We start from the raw sequence: 20117 nt of genomic DNA, 5'->3' as shown, positions 1-20117 counted from the left end.
TACATGATTTTGGTAGGGCATGCGATTGTAATTTCATATTGATAGTGTTTAATTGATGACTTTTTCTCCACTATTTAAGGTTTAGTTGTATTTAGTTTAAAATTTAATATACCTAGGGATGATTTAGTTTGAGACGAATCTATGGGTAAGATAATTTAGGTTATTCATAAGTTTGAAGACATTTTTCTTTGTGTATATCATAATGTATGTATAATCTACTAATGTGTAGATTGTAAAAATATAATATGTGTATTGCTTTATGAGATTATTTGGAGTACTTTTTAGCATAATTTGGACTATAGAATTTTTGCGCATGCATGATTGTATTTGCTGAAATGTTTGAAGAATTTTTTAATAGTTTTTGGTCTGCAAAATCTGCAGGCTTTTGCTTCAGTTCTGTATAAAATTTTAGTAATTTTTTGATTGCTCAATCTGCAGATTATTGCATCAGTTTTTCTGCCGAATTTAACAGTTTTTAATTTACAGAATCTGGAAATTATTTCAGGTTGATCAGTAGATTTTTTCTGGTTATGAAATATGGGCGATGAGAGTTTACATTTTGAATATCTGTTGTGGAAGACATGCTTGTACATAACAAGACTAAGTCATCTTGACAACCATAAGAATAAGTTGTATGATAACTCAATTGTATTATGTAATTGTAATTTTTAAGTCTGTAAAAATGCTAAATAGTTTAGACTGGAGGTTTTTCACTAAACAGCCTTCAAGCTAAAGAATAAATTATGGAAGAAGATAAATCCTGATCATGTCTCAGAGAGAGGTATAGATGCTTGAAGATGAATAATATTGTTCTAGAAAAAATATTCTAGGTTAGATATCAACGAGTCACAGATCAAGGAATGTAGAGAAGTATGTCGAGATGTATGAAATGACTTGTAGAGAAGTCCCAAGAAATATCGACAAGTCAATTTGCATCTAGAGAACTGAAGATATCGAAAAGTCAATCTGCATGTAGAGAAATGAAGATATTGACAAGTCAAAAAGTCCATGTAGAGAAGTAGAGATATCGACAAGTCGATTCATCATGTAGAGAACTGAAGATATCGACAAGTCAAAAAGCTCATGTAGAGAACTAGAGATATCGACAAGTCAAAAAGCTTATATAGAAAATTGTAGATATCGCCCAATCATTCTACTTGTAGTGAGATGGGGACCTCGACAAGTTAAAAGGCTATTGTTAAGTGGCATTTATGTCCACTTAGAATGCTATAAGTATTAGTAGAGGAAGAAGTTCTTGCTAAGGAGGAGAAAGAGAACGCTGGATAAAGAGGAGGAAAAAGTTTTAGTAGAGGAAGAAGTTCTTGCTAAGGAGGAGAAATTTGAAGAATAAGCTCTTGTTGCAATGGGTGAACCAGAAGCAAATACAAAGGCTTAGATGGACTACTCTCAGCCGAAAATCATTGATATTCAGTTTAGCATTGTTAGACCATCCATCATGGCTAACACTTTTGAAATCAAGGCTAGCATGATTCGGATGGTGCAGAACTCAGTTCAGTTTGGGGGTTCTCCAACGGAAGATCGCAACATGCATATCAGAGATTTCATCGAGATCTCCGACACTTTTAAAATCAATGTCTCTGAAGATACTATTAAGTTAAGGCTATTCCCATTCTCTATGAGAGATAAAGCTAAGTGTTGGATATATTCTCTACCACCAGGCTCAATCACCAAGTGGGAAGATCTTGCTCAGAAGTTTCTCACTAAATTCTTCCCTATGGCGAAGACAACTGCAATCAGGAATGCTTTTACTCAATTTGCGCAGCAATCGGGAGAATCTTTGTGTGAAGCTTGGGATCATTATAAGGAGATGCTTAGGAAGTGTCCTCATCATGGGATGCCTGACTGGATAATTATTCACTGCATTTATAATGGATTGGGTGCAACTTATGGACCCATGCTTGATGTAGCATCAGGTAGAGCCTTGTGCGCTAAGAGCTAAGATGAAGATTATGATTTGATTAAACTGATGGCTACTAATGAATATCAGAATCCTTCTCAGAGACTAACTCAAGGCAAAATAGCGGGAATTCTCGAGGTAGATGCTGCTACTTCTATAGCTGCTCAGCTTATAGCTTTGACGATGAAGGTGGATTCTTTGGCTAATTATGGAGTTAATCAGATCACTAGTGTCTTTGAGCTTTATACTGGTGCGCATGAGACAGTGCAGTGTGCTATTTCTAGCGAATCAGCTCACTTCGCGAGCAACTTTTAGAGGTCACAACAACCAGTCCTAGCCACCTATCATCCCAACAACTGCAATCATCATAACTTCAGCTGGAACAACACTAAGAATGCGGTGCAACATCCTTATCAGCTGTATGCCGCAAAGCAATACTACCCTCTTGGTTATCAACAACCGCAATACGCACCAAGACAACAACTCCAACTGCAATAATCTAATGAAAAATCTGAATTAGAGGAGTTTAGGCTCATGTGCAAGAGCCAAGCGGTTTCTATCAAGACTTTTGAAAATCAAATTGGGCAGATTGCCAATGCCTTGCTGAATCGATAACCTGGTGCACTCCCTAGTGACACGAAAGTGATAGGAAAGAAAGAAGCAAAAGAGCAGGTTAAGGCAATTATATTGAAGTCTGGGAAGGTTGTAAGCCAAGAAAAAGCTCAAGTTCAAGAATCTGAAGATGTGGCTGAAGAAGAAGTGCAGAAGGAAGCAGAAGTTGAACCAAGGAAGCAAAATATGGAACACACTCCTCCCGAGGGTAATACATGGGAGAAACAGATCTATCCTCCACCACCTTTTCCTAAGAATCTGCAGAAGCAAAAGTTGGATAAGCAGTTTACAAAGTTTCTTGAGGTGTTCAAGAAACTTTATATCAATATACCTTTCCCTGAAGCTCTTGAATAGATGCCTAGCTATGTCAAGTTTATGAAAGATATTCTCTTTCGAAAAGTGAAGCTCAATGAAATAGAGACCGTTGCTCTCACGGAGGAATGCATTGCTGTGATGGAACAAAAGTTACCTCCGAAGCTTAAAGATCCTAGAAGCCTCACTATTTCTTGCACCATTGGAAAAGGGTCATTCGACAACTGCTTATGTGACTTGGGAGCTAGCATCAATTTGATGCCTTTGTCTATCTTCAAGAAGTTGGACTTACCTGATCCAAAGCCTACGTATATGACCTTACAGTTGGTCGAACGTTCTACGAGGCATTGTGGAGGATGTCTTGGTCAAGATGGACGAACTCATCTTTCCTGTATATTTTGTAATTCTTGATTTCGAGGAGGATAAGAAGATTCCCATAATCTTGGGAAGACCATTCTTGGCTACGGGCCGAACCTTGATTGATGTGCAGAAGGGTGAGCTCACTATGTGAGTACTGGATCATGATGTGACTTTTAATGTGTTTAATGTCATGAAATTCCCCACTGATAATAAGGAGTGCATAAAAGTGGAGTTGGTCGATTATGTGGTTACTTCAGAACTTGATCAAATGTTAAGGTCTAATGCCTTAGAGAAAGCCTTGTTGGGAAATTCAGATAATGAAGATGACAAAGGTGATGAGCAGATGCAATATTTGAATGCTTCTCATTGGAAGCGAATGATGGATATGCCATTTGAATCTCTTAGATTGGAAGAGCTGAAAAATTCTCCAAAGTGCCTCAAGTCATCTATTGATTAATCTCCTACACTCGGGTTTAAACCATTGCCTGAACACTTGAGGTATGCATTTTTAGGTGATGCATCTACTTTACATGTTATTATTGCATCTGACCTTTCAGGTAGTGATGAGGATAAGTTCTTGAGGATTCTGAGAGAGTTCAAATCGGTAATTTGATGTACTATATCAGATATCAAGGGAATCATCCCTTCTTATTGCATGCATAAAGTTCTGCTAGAGGAAGGTAGCAAGCCAACTGTTGAGCAACAAAGAAAGCTTAATCCGATCATGAAAGAAGTTATGAAGAAGGAAATTCTCAAGTGGCTAGATGTAGGGATCATCTATCATATTTCTGACAATTCTTGGGTGAGTCCAGTTAAATGTGTGTCGAAGAAAGGAGGCGTCAAAGTTGTTGTTAATGAGAAGAATGAGCTCATTCCTACTCGAACAGTCATAGGGTGGAGAGTTTACATGGATTACAGGAAGCTGAATAAAGCTACGAGGAAGGATCACTTCCCTATTTCGTTTATTCATCAGATGTTTGACAAGTTGGCTAGGCATAAGTACTATTGTCTTCTGGATGGCTATTCGGGTTATAATCAAATTTGTATCGCTCAAGAGGATCAAGAAAAGACTACCTTTACTTGTCCATGTGGTACTTTTGCTTTAAGAAGAGTTTCTTTGGGTTGTGTGGTGCACCTGCCACATTTCAGAGATGCATAATGGCTATCTTCTATGACATGATTGGTGAGAATGTGGAGGTATTTAAGAACGATTCCTCTAGGTTCTGTGATTCTTTTGACGAGTGCTTGCAAAATCTTGGCACCATTCTTAAAAGGTGTGTTGAGACCAATCTGGTTCTCAACCGGGAGAAATGTCACTTTATGGTGTAACAGGGCATCATTCTTAGGCACAAGGTCTCTAGTATAGGTCTTGTGGTGGATAAAGTCAAGGTGAGGGTCATTGAAAACCTTCCTCTACCAATTTCAGTTAAGGGAGTCCGCAACTTTCTTGGCCGTGCGAGTTTTTATCGGCGTTTCATCAAGGACTTCTCTAAAATCTCTAAACCCTTGTACAATCTTTTAGAGAAAGATGTCCCTTTTAAGTTTGATGACGAGTGCCTAGCTGCTTTTGAGAGCTTAAAAAAAGTTTGATCACGACACTTGTCATTGTACCTCTAAAACAAGATTTGTGTTGATGCATAATTGATCACGAGCGTGCTCTTTAATACTCGAGTTATTAAGTTCATAGGGGACTTTTTGCCTAGTGACCTAAGGCTTTTATAGTCTTGGATCCACTAACCTAACGCTCGCTACATGGGTATTATTGCATAAGTCTTTTGTGGACCTCATTCATTATACAATCAAATAAGCATATTTGTGATTGTTTAGGTGTTGTGAATAAAAGCATGAATCCATGTAATAACTCTGATATAAGAATTGAAGTATTGTGAGTCATTTTGAATTTAGCGTTTATTCTATTTATAACCATGTGATTGCCTTGATGAGTAGTGAGTCATGATTATTGATCTAGTTACGATAGTATATCTTTTAAGCATCTGCAAACACGCACGTTTCTGGCTTGTAAGTTGATTTGTGGGATTTGAATTGATCTTTGTGTGAATAACTGCATTTGTTGAGATGTTGCTCATTGGTTGGTTTAGTTAATCTGAGGGGATCATTGCATTCATGTAGTTGCATTCATGCATTTTTATTTCTTGTTATTTGAGTCTGTTTATGCTTGAGGATAAGCATCGGTTCAAGTTTGGGGGTGTGTTAAGTGGCATTTATGTCCACTTAGAATGCTCTATAAAGGCTTGAATTGGTGTTTTGTACTCAAGTTGTTTATGTTTTTGATGCGTTTTTGTAGTGTTTTGTATTTAAGGCATAAATAAGGGATCATGGAGATTTAACATTTCTTTGGTGCTAAATTGGTGTTAGGAAGGTGTCCTGGGAGTTTGCTCCTATAATGTCATCAAGGATCAGCAAATAAAAGAAAGCAAATTAGTTTTTCTAGAATGCCAACGTGCTCTCGCTGTGCTAGCGTACGACCGTGCCAGAGAAGCAGAAGGACAGCGCGCCCGTGCTGATGAAGCGCGCGCCCGCGCCGAGTCGAAAGCTCATAATCCTGTTTAAGTACAAGAGTGATTTTCTGGACTTCTCTTCTGATTGGGCTGCTATATATAGACAACTTAAAGACGTTTTTCGTAACAAAGCTTAAGGAGAAGAAAACTAGAAGACCTCGGAGCATAAATACCACCAAGGCGAAGAGGATCTAGTTTATTCTTGTGATTTTTTATTTTAAGTTCTAATCTTGGATGCTAGTTTTCTTATTTTGTTGAACCTATACTCTTGTTTAACGTACTTGATTATTATTCAGTTTATTAAAGACTTAGTTTATTATACCATTCTTTTATTGGAACCCACGGTGATGATGAGTTCAGGTTATGGGCTAATCGTTATTATGGGGTTCTCGCGGATTTACTATAGATTTCAATAGTTAATATATTTTGATACCTTAGTGTACGAAAAATATATGATATCCTAGTATTGGTTGTGCTTATTCGTCTTATGAGCGTCACGATAGATAGCGTGTTAATCTCTATTTAAGTGAAAGTGAATATAGGGGTTTAGAATATACCATGCTAGCATAGGTTCATGTATTTGATAAGCATGATTCATAGGTAATTTTAACAATCTTACTTGCCTATGTAATCACGATTGATAACTTGTTCATTAAACCGTTATGTTGTCAAATTCTATAAACATGTTAATTGGTGTCTATTCAGCTTCTATCTCTTTTATGAATGTCTGGTAGTAGGGTATTTGTACAAGGAAAGTTGGTGCTTACTAGTTTTGTGTTTTCTGATTAGAATCATCACCATTGCATGCTAAGGATAAGAACAAAAAGGCTACTGAATGAAGTAGTAATGAAGTTAGAATCCCATATTTGTGTTATATAAGTAAATCACCCTTTTAATCTCTTAGTTAATTGCATGTTAGTTAATAATCTTAGTTATAAACAATCTCAACTTGTTATCACCTTAGTATTGAATAATAACCATGCTATCGTTGCATAAGTACATTAATTGAAATTAACCTAAACCAGTCTCTATGAGAACGAACTAGAATTAATTCAATATTACTTGCGATCGTGTATACTTGCGTGAATATTAGCGCCTATTTTCATCCTTACAGCTGTGTAGAGAATTTGAGATATGAATAAGTCATTTTACTGAATATTAAATTATTTTATGTTCAATTATACTGAATACTTATTGTTGATTTATTGATTATAAATTTAAGTCAGAAATAGAGATTAACCGGCTAATGAAAGTAGATTGTGAATGGCATGTGCTTCTGGACAAAGGCAAGTTTACTCTATCCCCTTATTCATGCTTATTAAATTTTAAAAATCATTTGATTTTATGTTTATTTATCTTGAGAATATATTTTCCTTCTAAATCCTGAAAAATATGGACGTGCTATCCCCTTTGTACATAGAATATTCATTTGGGTAATTTATCTCTTTGAATAATGATGACTTTAAATCTAGGTGTGTTTATTTTTTTGAACCACCAAATTTTATTGTCATTAGTTGGATCCGTGTTTGAGATTAACCTTATGAATCATTTGATACCATTGACCTAATTGCGCATATGAAATTTCCAAAATCTTAGTATTATTTAACGTTGGAGCCATCTTTAAATATTTTATTTTATTATAATTTAGCAAGCAAAGGTTGTTTATCATTCAAGTAACCCAAACCTTATTTAATATCGATTATTCTCAATATTTTGAGAAGATCAATATTTTAAATCGTAGTTCATTATCTTATTCGTAACGAACTGTATTCTTAAAAGTACAATTGGTTTATCGTTCTAGCCAGTACTATATTTCATTATTTTATTGATTTTGATGCTTGAATTTTATTATTCAAATTTTGAAAATGTTCATTCAACGGTGAATATCTTACTCAGAGAATAGTCAACATGGGAGGTGCCCATGGTTTGAAATTGTTTATCCGAAGTGCGGATATTATAAATTTTATTGTTTGGCTCAAGTGAAGCCATGGGTTCAGGTGGGACCCATTATATATGCTAGTATTGAAATGTTTGATGAATCTACAATGAGCCATGAACAGGCGAGCGCAGTATTCACGCGGAGAATGGTACTCTTCCGTGTTAATTGATCGCATCACAAAGGTACCTAGGATGGAAACGAACAGATTCACATCTTGTGATTATTTTGATCATGTGCCCTTGATGAGTTTGCTTCCTTTATTCGAAAAGCAACTCGAATTTGAAATTTTTTCATGGAAATGTTATATTTCATAATATTCATTGTCATATTTTTGCACTTTTATCCTTATTTTGTGATGTACAACTTTCACTATTTATTATTCTATTATTATTGGATATCTTGCTGAGCATGTAGATTGTCATTCTTGTTATTTTTTAAAATCATATACAGTAGAATATGAAATGAAAGATTATGACGAGTAACAGAGGTAGAGGAAAGGGAAAAGTCAGACAAGATTATCCTTAGTTGAACGGTTCGACACAGAAGATGCAGTTTCGAGCTTATCTAGTATTTTAATAATTTCAAATATGCACACTTATGAGTTTGTATTAAGACATTTATGGATATGTAACAAGTGATAATTAGACTCCATCTCGAGACAATGGAGTGGTGTTCCCCTACTGAGATATTTTATCTCATTATATATTGCAATAATGCAGGTTTCACCATATGGTACTCTCATGACACACATTCTCAAGGTGGAGGATTTTGGGTCGTCATAAATTAAAAATTTAATATTCTAATAAAATAATATATGTGTGAGTTATTTATTTTTATATTTATAATACATGAGAGTAATGTTTGTTAATTTTATTTTTTTCATTTTTTAAAAAATTTTATTATATCTATAATCGTAATAATTTTCCTTAATTTTATATTATTTACTTTAAATATATACGTAAATATAAAAATATAAAATCTTTATCATGAAAATATATTTTTAATAAAATACATGTTTATTTTTAATTGTGTTAAATAAAACTAACTTAAATTTATTTTAATTGTATATTTGAAATTAATAATAAAATAATATTTTGAATATTACTAATGAATATAGCTAACATCACTAAAAGAATTTCTTTGCCCATTCAATAAAATTATAGATAATGTTGTTTTATCTAACAAGTTTACATAATAGCCTTCAAGATTCTCTTATGTAGGTTAATTACAAAATTTTTGATAACCCCTTTTAATTGATTCCTTGCATTTTTACAGGAATAGGTGATTTTAAATCTTGTTATCTCATATCCACTTGAATATATGAGGACTATATTTTTTAATATGTTAAAAAGACTTTATAACTATTGTAGTGTATTTGAAATTTTTATTTAATAATAAAGAATTGTACCATACAGTAGAACAAGAATTACATAAGCAAATATTTATGTAAATTTTAGTGTCAAGGATATGTTCTAGTAATATAGCTAAATTATAAAATGTTTCCAAATTTTTTTTGTATTATTTTAGATTTGTTTTTTATTGTGTTAAAAAATTTACATCTTTACATGAAATAAATAATTAAAATATTGGGTATCTCCCATTTTAAAAATTTTTATTTTTCTTAACATATATATAGAACAAGTAAAAACATAAAATTTTATGTTTTAGTATCACATTAAAAATTGATATCATAGTCAATATGTACTCCTTACAAAAGTAAACAAAAAAATTATTATCTAATCAAAAAGTTAGAGACTTTTAAATGTATATGCATTAAGTTAAAAAAATAATTTTTACTTCAAAAATTATAATATTTTGTTTATTTTTAAGTTGTGCACTCAAGTATTATTTTAAGTAAGGTGTAAAATATTACTTTTATTTCCTAGAAAATCAATTGTGTTTATTATTTGATCAAAATAAAAAATCACAAGCACATATTCCGCCATTTAGATATGAAATTAACCTTATAAAAAATGCTATATTTTTTTAATCAAATTTTTACATTTTTAAATTGAAAGTATCTCAATGTTATTAATGTAATAGCAAGATTATTTTTAATTCATGGGCGCTTATTTTTCCCTAGCTATAGGGAAAAATGGTACATGAAAGAATTAAAGTTGTTAATTTATATGAGCAGTTTGATTTTAACCATCCAATTCATTCACATTGCAATAGAATACATATCATACTTCATCACAATCGTTGATTTGTGTTAGGGTTTTATCTTGACCGTCCAATTATTTGTTAGGACTCTATATAAGACTAACATTGAGCCTCATCTTTGCATCACAAAAACCTTCTGCCTCCTCTCTGCATTATGCATCTTCCTCTCTTCCCCTCTTCGTGAAATCATAACCACAAATTCATATCAAATTCAATGCCCCTTCTTCTTTTTTTATGCGATTAAGCATATATCTTCTCATATATGTTTATTAGAAAAGTCTTCTTAACCATTTTTGATATTCATTACTCTAATTTCAATTTTTACAATCCCCTGATTTGTAAATGTTGAGGGGGTAATTTTATGTGTGAAGTCTTGTTAACTCGGATCCACTCCAACAGTGTAAGAATTTAGTTCTGTTACTTTGTTGAAAACAACTTTATGTGTAGGCATCTAGTTTTGTTATACAAACTTATCTTCAATTTTGTGGTAAATAATTTTACGAAATACTAATCATATTTCTTATATTTTCTTATAATTTTGGAGTAAACAATGAAGAAAATGCTCCAAAATTAACATATGCAGCCTTTCATGCCTTTCTTCCTGGAATGAGAACAAAGATTACAAGAAAGATTAGTGACAGGAGCTTTTACAGGTTCTGGCACTGTATTACATTTGGTATTTACAATTGCTTTGTATTTAGAATTGATAAAATATTTATTAATTTAAAGAAATTATTTGTTTATCAATTATTGTACATGATTTATTTATTGATAAATAAATATTCATTATTTTATGAATAAATAGCAATTTTCAACTCTAAACCCAATATTTTACATCATATGATATCCACTTTACAATTTTCGAGGTGATATTGAAAAGGAAAATTAGGGTACTAAAATAAATCTATAATTTTATTATTGTAACAATTGAAAGCTAACTAAAAATTTAACACTTTTATATTTAACAAAACATGTTTGGTTAATTTATAACATCTCGACATTTCAAAATATTAATTCAAAATCAAACTAATAAATAGAAATTAAGATAATTCAAATTCTAAGGCCTAATCATGAAGTTTCCAAACCCAAGATATTAAAAAGTCACGGTAGAAATAAAAGTAAAGATATTGAGGCGGAGCTTGCACACTAGTACACTAGTTCAATAACAAAAGTTCAAAAAGAAATAAATAAAGATCCATCACCCTATATAGTGACCGGATTCTATAAACTCATATACTACTAAAACTGGGAGTTTCTAAAAGTCTTTTATATTTTTAATATCACAATGTCAATTATCTAAATCAATAAAATATTTTTGATACAACAACATGATCCAATAAAATGAACAAATTTTTAAAAAAAATGATCAACGAAAATCACGTACTTTGATTTCGGTGTTGTAACGAGAAACTTAAAATATAATACTCCCTTCGTCCCTTTTTAGTTGTCACTTTTTGTTGTCACATTTAACTTTGACCTGGTCAAATTGACTAAAGTTTGACCGCAGTTTATTAATAATTTAAAATTGAACAAAATAAAAAAATTATATCACCGGAAAGTAGATTCAATCTATGTTAATATATAATTTTTAGTTTTATCAAGTAATATAAGGGTAATGTTTAATTTACGGTAAAAAATTGGTCAATTTGACTTTTATAAAAGAAAATGTGCAACTAAAAAGGGACAGAGGGACTAACATCTTAAATATTAGCTTAGGAATATTAAACACTAAAAATACCAAATCTTATCCATACACCTGCATACTGTCACTATTATAGTAAATAAGCATTAAAATATTATAAGTAAATAATGGTTGTCAATATAGAAGATTCGCGTAAGAGCAAGTTCTAGCGTTCATACAAACTTAAAAGCAGTAGAAGATTAGCTTTGTAAGAAAAAAGTATATTCAACGTTCTATATAATTTATAAATTTATTGAGCCATTTTTAACTGATGTAAGTTTATGATTTTTCTTTATTTATTTAGAACATACTAATGTGAATCTAAATTTCTGACTATTCTTTATTTAATTTAGGATGCAAATTAATGTGAATTGTAGGTGTAATTTGTCTCATATTTTCATTCAGTCATCTTTCCTATTGGCAAACATCCTTCTGTTGAGATTTTTAGTTGCTGATCTCCTGAAATGATAATAGAAAATCAATCGTATTATGAATTCACAAAGCAAAAGATATCTTAATTTCTTTGAGCTGAATAAATTGATTATAAATGATAAAGAGTATAAGATCGTGTTCGGGCCTTCCTCTACTACCTTATGGTTTTAGAGCAACTGGTTATTTATTATGATATCAAGAGTTATGATTCGATCCAGGATAGGTTGATGATGAGTTATATCGGGTTAGGTTCCACATATTGGGTTTAAAATATGTGTTATTATTATTATTTTTTCTTTTCTTCTTCTTATTCAAATCAGTTATTTTTTTTTCTTGGATATTTTAAATTTTAATCATAATTATTGTTTTTCTTCAATTTGGTTGGATTTCTCGACGGTACTTGATTTCGGTTGAAATTGTTTTTTTCCTACTGATTTTTGTTGGGACTCTAATATACACCGTCGATCTCGCTTTGATGATATTGGCTCCTTGATAATATTAGTTTTTCTCTTTTTCCCCCTCATCTTCATTTCCTTTTCTCGTGTTGATGATGGGAGTAACCCTAGGCACATTTGTATACTTCTCCGCCTTCTATTTTATTTTACCGGGTGTTGTAGGCACATTGGTTCTTCACGGGAATTGTATAGGTTATTTGGTGGTCTAGGCACATTGGTTTATTATATATGGTGCTCTAGGCACATTGGCCCTACGAGAGATTATTTATTTTATTTGGTGCTCAAGGCACATTGGGCCTTTGAGGGGATTGATTTAGTTTATTTGGTGTTCTAGGCACATTGGTTTAGTTTATCTAGTGCTCTAGGCACACTAGCCCTTCACGGGATTTGATTCAATTTGGATATAATTTAAATTGAGATACAATTTTTATTTGGTTGAGGATTAGATACAATTTGGTGACTTGGATTCAATTATCTGGAGTTTGTATTTGGTTGATTATAGAGTTTGGTTTTGGATTTGGATTCAATTTCACATGCAGTTTTAATATTGTTTTCGATGGTTGCAGATTTGTTGCTTTGGTGATTTGATTGCTTTGTCTTATTTTGGATGAAGTTTTAGTATTGTTTTCAGTGGTTGCAGATTTATTGCTTTGGTGATTTGATCATTTTAATTTCTCTTGGGTTGTTGCGCCTTTGGACGATTTCTCTTTTGTTGCTGCGTTCTTTTTTGTTTTTGCGTGTTTGGATTCATTTGGAAGTTTTTTGTTTGTTTGGATTCGTAACTCTTTTTTTGGATTTGTTTGAATGCTCTTGAATCTGGTGTTGCAGCTTTGGATTTGTTTGGTTACGTGGCTCCGTCACTTGGTTTGGAAACTCCCGATTCAATATCGTGAGTTTGGGTATGGGGTGTTAACATATATAATGATATTGTATTATTGGATAGTTTCATTATTATAACAATTTCCTTATTAGAATATTTTCCTTCATTATGTTTGGTTGTTGGGTATATAAGCCTCTCTTCTATTATAATTGAGAACAAGTCTTATTATAATAAAATCATTATTATGTATAGTTTAACATTGTATCAAAGCTCAGTTTAGGGAGGAACTCGTGTCCGTGTCCTCCCATCCCCATTTATTTAATTTTTTTTTGTTATTTATATTGGTATTAGTTGTATATGTTGTTGTCAATCATATCGAAAAGTATCGTACGATTTGGGGGGAGTGTTAAAGAGTATAAGATCATGCTCGAGCCTTCCTCTACTACCTTTAGGTTTTAAAGCGACTGGTTACTTAACAATAACATTAATTACGAAGTATTTCTGATGTTCATAGAAGTTGTTAGGGGAGATGCAATATTTTCCGGGGAATCAGTAAATTCTTGATTTTGGAAGCATTAGGAATCATAAATTTGAGAATATTATTGGAAATAAATTATAAGTATGCATTCTATAGGTAATATCACTATAATTAAGAAAACTATTGTTGATGAAATAAATATGGAATCATTTAGCAATATGTTTCATACGCCAACTTGTCAGACTAGTCTTTATTGTTTAACTATCGTATAGGCAAAATTTTATTTAACAGAAGTGGAGAATCAGAAAAGAGGACAGAATCAGGGCCACGAGTTTTGACCTGTAAAATTAAACTCGTGTCACGGGAAAAATCTAGATCGTGGAGAGTGAGTGAAGAAAGTCAGAAAAATTAGTAACACCACAAATCTACTAGTCCAGCTTCGTTTTCAAATTACTACTATGTTGGAGACTGAAGTATTTACCATTTGAAACTATTTTTATGTCGCCACTGTACATGTTATTGGCAGGGCATGCGATTGTAACTTCATTTAATATAGTGTTTTAGTTGATGACTTTTTCTCAAATATTTGAGGTTTAGATTTATTAAGTTTAAAATTCATTATACCCCGGGGATGATTTACTGAACTTGAGATGAATCTATGGTAAGATAATTTAGGTCATTCATAAGTTTGTAGACATTTTGCTTTGTGTTTGTCATAATGTGTTTAAAATCTATTAATCTGTAGATTTTAAGAATATAATATGTGTATTGCTTTATCATATTATTTGGAGCAGTTTTTAGTAGAATACAGAATTTGGACTGTAAAATTTTTGCACATGCATTATTATATTTGTTGAAATATATGCAGAGGTTTTTAACAGTTTTTGGTATGTAGAATTTGCAGACTTTTGCTTCAGTCCTGAATAGAAATTTATCAGATTTTTGATTGCTCAATTTGCAAATTATTGCATCAGTTATTTCTACCAAATTTAACAGTTTTTTTTATTTGCAGAATCTAGAATTTTTTTTCAGGTTGATCTGTAGGTTTTTTCTGGTTATGAAATATGGGCATTTAAAGTTTACTTTTTGAATATCTATTGTGCAAGACATGCATGTACATAATAAGACTAAGTCATTTTGATAACCCTAAGGATAAATTGTATGATAATTCAATTGTATTCTAAAAAAACTTCAATAGACATCGGCCAGAAACCAATGTTAAACATTTCCCGACCGATGTCTATGCGGGTGTAGAGAAAGATACCCCCACATGACATTGGTTGTGAACTAATGTCTGGGAACATCTTTAACATAGGTTCCAGATTACAGTCTGATTTGTATTGTCTGTTTTTAAACAAAAATTGCATTACAATCTTTTCCAAATAGCTTTTATATGATCTAGGTATGAACTTTAACAATTAATTTACAAAGTATAAATCAGCATTTACATAATTTTAGAAAGAAAACTAATATCAAAGTTGACTTCTGACATCGGATTTGTATAAAAGAAAACCGATGTTAGAGGCTTGATTAGACATTGGTTCATTAAATAAATCTGATATGTTTAGCATCTTCAACATTAGTTATAAACAAGTTGTATATATCAACTGATCTTTATGCCTTATACGTTTACATACACATTTAATTTATAAACACCCAAAAATTCCAAAATTTGGACAAACAAACAGAAAGACAAGACCAAAAAATCAAAATCACATAATTTGATAATCATTAATAACCCGGTCTACCCCATACAACAATGAAACCAACAAACCAACAAAAAAATATAAAGTCAATCAAAATACCATCATGTATAAAAGAAACATTAAAATTCTAAAGTCTACTGCAATCAAAATACCGATCCTACAGAACATCCGTGAACATCTCTTAAGGCACTATGCCATAAGTGCACAAAGGCAACGGTTTTAGCTAGCGTTGCACGAAAAGCGTTGCATTATCTATAAAATTTTCAGTTTATTACAACACAGTGGAGAAAGCGTTGCACTACATTGAAGCTACCATAGCTAATAATTGTTAGTGTTGCGCAGCATGCAACAGTAGAGGTCATAGCATTGCATTAGATATTTTACTTATTTAATAATGTTAACATGGCATGCTGACGTTAGCATGCTGATGTGCCATGTTGATGTGGAATCAGTATGGGACCCAAAATGCTGACGTGGCGTGCTGACATGGCACAAGTGGGGCCCACATACTGAGGTGACACTTTAATCGTTGCATTTGCTTTCTGGTGTTGCAGTAGGTTATTTAGTGTTGCCTTAGCTATTGTACTATTTTTAAAAATTATTTGTTATATTCATGTTCTAATTTTTTTAGCAAGGCGCGCCCCGTAAAGAAAAAAGAGCCTCTAAGATCCTGTTGTCCCGTACAATATATTGAAGGTATCATTCTGTAGTCTTTCGAGTTATCCTCGTAGGGAAATGATCGAAAAGATCCAGTGTATGCTTTAGAAGCCCTGTCTCCGTATTCGGAGGGTTATCCTCGACGGGAGACTCTAGGGTTATCTCATACTTTGCACTTCTACCGTTGGGATCATTTGTCCTGTAATCTGGTGGGTTATCCTCATGGGGGGGAAAGGATGTGCTTTGGTATTTGCGATAAGTCATGGCTATACATACGATTACAATCGACGAAAGTAGAAGTAGTGGATGGGGGATATCAATTGGATGGGGAGTTTCTTTGTCCGTGAATTCTCGACATTATAACTGAGCCATGGGCCTTTGTGACTAGGCCGCATAATCAGGCACTCCTGAAGAAAATTAATATTGGAGTTACAGTAGGATGTTAGTTCGACAATTCCAATTGGGTTGCGGAATGAGAAACCAAGTCCATCTAGGTTTCTTGTATCTTAAGAACTATATTCGACTTAATCTTCTATAAAAGGAGGAACGTAGGAATGTTGTGAGTCCACATGTTTGAGAGCTCTGAGAAGGAAAACATAAACCCTATCAATCTTAACCACTTCTTAAGCACAAATGAATGCAATTTGGTGATTTCTCCAACTACCGACCACCGCTGCATATCTTGATTCTTGTCGTGAACCTTAAATCTTTGCTTACCAAATTCCTCCATTAATAGATGCTCTAAGAGTGAATATCATGCAAACATAATATTTCTTGTTGGGCTCGTTAGCCGGACGATCAGAAGTAGTATGAAATCCAGGAAGTACATCTCCAATACATAATAAAAGACAGAATAATAGTGAAACTGGTGAACTTTTGCTTAACCAAAAGAAATACAAATCCAGTAGTAAACGCCAATTGAGTAGTTGTTATAAGTGGAGTGATCGATATAGGAAGACGAGATATGCTATAGGAATATAAATAATTAGTAGCCCCGATGAGAATGCCAATAACATCACATGGAACGACAACAACAGGTCTAATCGACATGAGTTTAGTCCTAAGAATGTCCTTACTTCGACGATACAGATAAGAGATTATGATTGAGATGAAGAGAAAAGGCCAGTAAGCTATTTCTAGAGAGCTTGACACCCAAACTCGCATCCCCCTAGAGGCCAAACACAATTTAATCCAAACACAAACTAAGTTTTCTACATAACAGTAACGAATAACTTGCCTGTTAAATCTTCAAGATTAGTTTCACCTTCACATATAAATAAAGCTGCCGCGTTTTTCTTATAAAAATTTAAAATTTCTGAGGCCGTTTGCATACTTATTTAAACAAAATTTTTTTATAGTAATTTTATACTCTTTATAGAATCATATATACTAATAAGAGTAATACTTGACATTATCTTAAAGTTTTTTTTCTTTTTTTGCGTAAATCATTATCTTAAAGTTACCGTATTAGATTCTATTACTATATTTATTACATTATTTATCTTCATTTTTATATAAAATAAGTATTAAAAGGAATTTATGTTAATTTTTGGTAATCATGGATGTTGGCACCACCCCTTAATGACCTTTCAACCCTTAAGTATGGGTTGTTATACCTATTATTCCCAAATATATCCCAAATTTATGAAGTCATACTTTTTTACACCTGTGGTATTATTTTTCCTACCTTTTTACCCTTTTCAACATTAAAAATACATATCGACAAATATCGGAGGGTAAAATCGTCTTTTACTAAAAAATTTCCCTCCAAAATTGAGAAAATGTTCCCGCCAAACCCCACAGCCCCTGTGGTTATATAATTAGACACACACACACATAAATATATATATATATATATATATATATATCGATATATATTTTATTGAAGAATTCTTGAGCATGAATCTTAATTGTTAGTGTGGAACCATATTAGTGCTACGAACATCATTAACGGATGCGAATGCAGGAAGATGTATCTATGGTTTCTTCTGATTCCGGGTAAGTAAATTTGTACATGACATGAAGTTATATTTGTTTAATGGTTATTTAACCTTTTCCCCATTTTTTTGCAGGATGATATGGGGAATTTATGTAATTTCAATCTATGGTTCGACCCCCCTTTGTGCCCAAGGTGAAGAACCATATTTCCCGAACTTTAAGAAAAATAGAGAAGTTAGAGGATAATTTTATGAAATTAGAAGTTATTGCTGAAATGAAGGCGAAGACGAAAAACCCTGTTTTGATGTATATAGTCATTATTTTAGTCATTTTGTTGTTTGTACTGATGAATAATGAAGTAGAATCAAAGACTAAGAAATATGATCTACCTAAATTAAACCTTTGTAGTAGTAACGTAGCTTTTGACGTATGACTAGGTAGTCCAAATTTTCCAACACTGTAATCTACATTTATAATTAAATTATTAATGAAGTGGAATAATACTAAGAAATATAATCTACCTAAATAAAAACTTTATAGTAGTAATGTAGCTTTTGACGTATGACTATGTAGTCCAAATTTTCCAACATTGTAATCAAAATTTATAATGAAATTATCACAATTGAAGAAAGTTGGAATTGGTACAAGAGACTCTCTCATTTAAATTTCAACAACATAAATGAGCTAAAAAAGAAAGATCTAGTAAGAGGACAACCAAAATCAGTATTTGCTCCCGATGGCCTTTGTCATTCATGTCAAAAGGCAAAACAAAGAAAATCTTCATTCAAGAGCAAAACTGAATCCTCAATTCTTGAGCCTTATCACTTACTGCATGTTGATCTATTTGGTCCAGTCAATGTCATGTCTATTCCAAGGAAGAAATATGATATGGTTATAGTGGATGAGTTCACAAGATACACATGGGTGTATTTCTTGCACAAGAAGAATGAAACTACATCTACTCTAACAGATCATGTCAGACAGCTGGATAAGTTGGTCAAAGATTTTTTTTAAATAATAAGTAGTGATAATGACACTGAGTTCAAGAATTTAATCATGGAAAAGTTCTGCAAAGAGCATGGAATAAAGCAGAATTTTTTTGCACCTAACACTCCACAGCTGAATGGAGTTATAAAAGAAAGAACAAGACTCTTATTGAAGCTGCACAAACAATGCTTGATGAAGAAAAGCTACCAACCTACTCTTGGGCTAACGCTGTGCAGACTGCTTGTTTTACACAGAATGCTACACTCATAAACAAGCATGGAAAAACATCATATGAGATTGTGAAGAAAAAGAAGCCAAATCTGAAATATTTTCATGTATTTAGATGCAAATGTTTTGTTCTTAAGACTCATCCTGAACAGCTGTCAAAATTTGATCTAAAAGAAGATAAAGAAATTTTGTTGGATATCCACTTTCCACAAAAGTTTTCGGAGTCATGAATTTAAGAACAAGGGTTGTCATGGAATCTATCAATGTATCTTTTGATGATAAGAAGATTACTGGACTTGAAGATTTCAATGATCATGATCAGCTGAGATTTGAAAATGAAGTTTTAAATCCTGATTCTGTAAATTCTGATGACCTAAATTCGGATCCTGTAAGTTCTGACGGGTTAAATTCTGATGTCATTGAAACTATGGTAACTACTTCAAAGGAAAGTGCACCTGTTCAGGGGGAGCAAGCTGATGAAAATACCACATCTCAAGACTCTCAAGAAGTATCAGAAGCTGTCACTGGCTCTTCAAGTTCTGATTCATCAAGTGTTGATGAGCCAAATTATGATAATTCTGGAAACTCTGATTCTTCAATTCCTAAAGGATCCAACTCAAATTCTGAAGTCTCAGAGAGCATAACTACGGGGGAGCATCAGAAAATGCTGATGGAGACAACATGGATCATGGGGGAGGATCCAGTTCTAGAGATCAACTTTCATCTGGAAGGAAGTGGACTAAAGTACACACAACTGACTTAATAATTGAGATCTTGAAGCAGGTGTCAGAACTAGAACAACAACATCAAATGAATGTCTCTATCATTCCTTTTTATCTCAGACTGAACCAAAGAAAGTGGAAGAAGCTCTTCAAGATGCTGATTGGGTGCAAGCAATGCAGGAAGAGTTAA

General features: G+C 32.7%; 1 non-coding gene across 1 annotated transcript; it reads right to left on the bottom strand.

Moving 5' to 3' along the window:
- Positions 1–1750: 1750 nt before the first annotated feature.
- LOC141700212 (small nucleolar RNA R71) lies at positions 1751–1857 on the bottom strand. Its single transcript, XR_012566244.1, has one exon. It is a non-coding gene; the product is annotated as a small nucleolar RNA R71 (small nucleolar RNA).
- Between the last annotated feature and the right edge of the window lie 18260 nt (positions 1858–20117).

Source organism: Apium graveolens, unplaced genomic scaffold (assembly GCF_009905375.1).
Source record: "Apium graveolens cultivar Ventura unplaced genomic scaffold, ASM990537v1 ctg1927, whole genome shotgun sequence".
Classification (NCBI taxonomy): domain Eukaryota; kingdom Viridiplantae; phylum Streptophyta; class Magnoliopsida; order Apiales; family Apiaceae; genus Apium; species Apium graveolens.
This window is presented reverse-complemented; position numbering and strand designations above follow the sequence as displayed.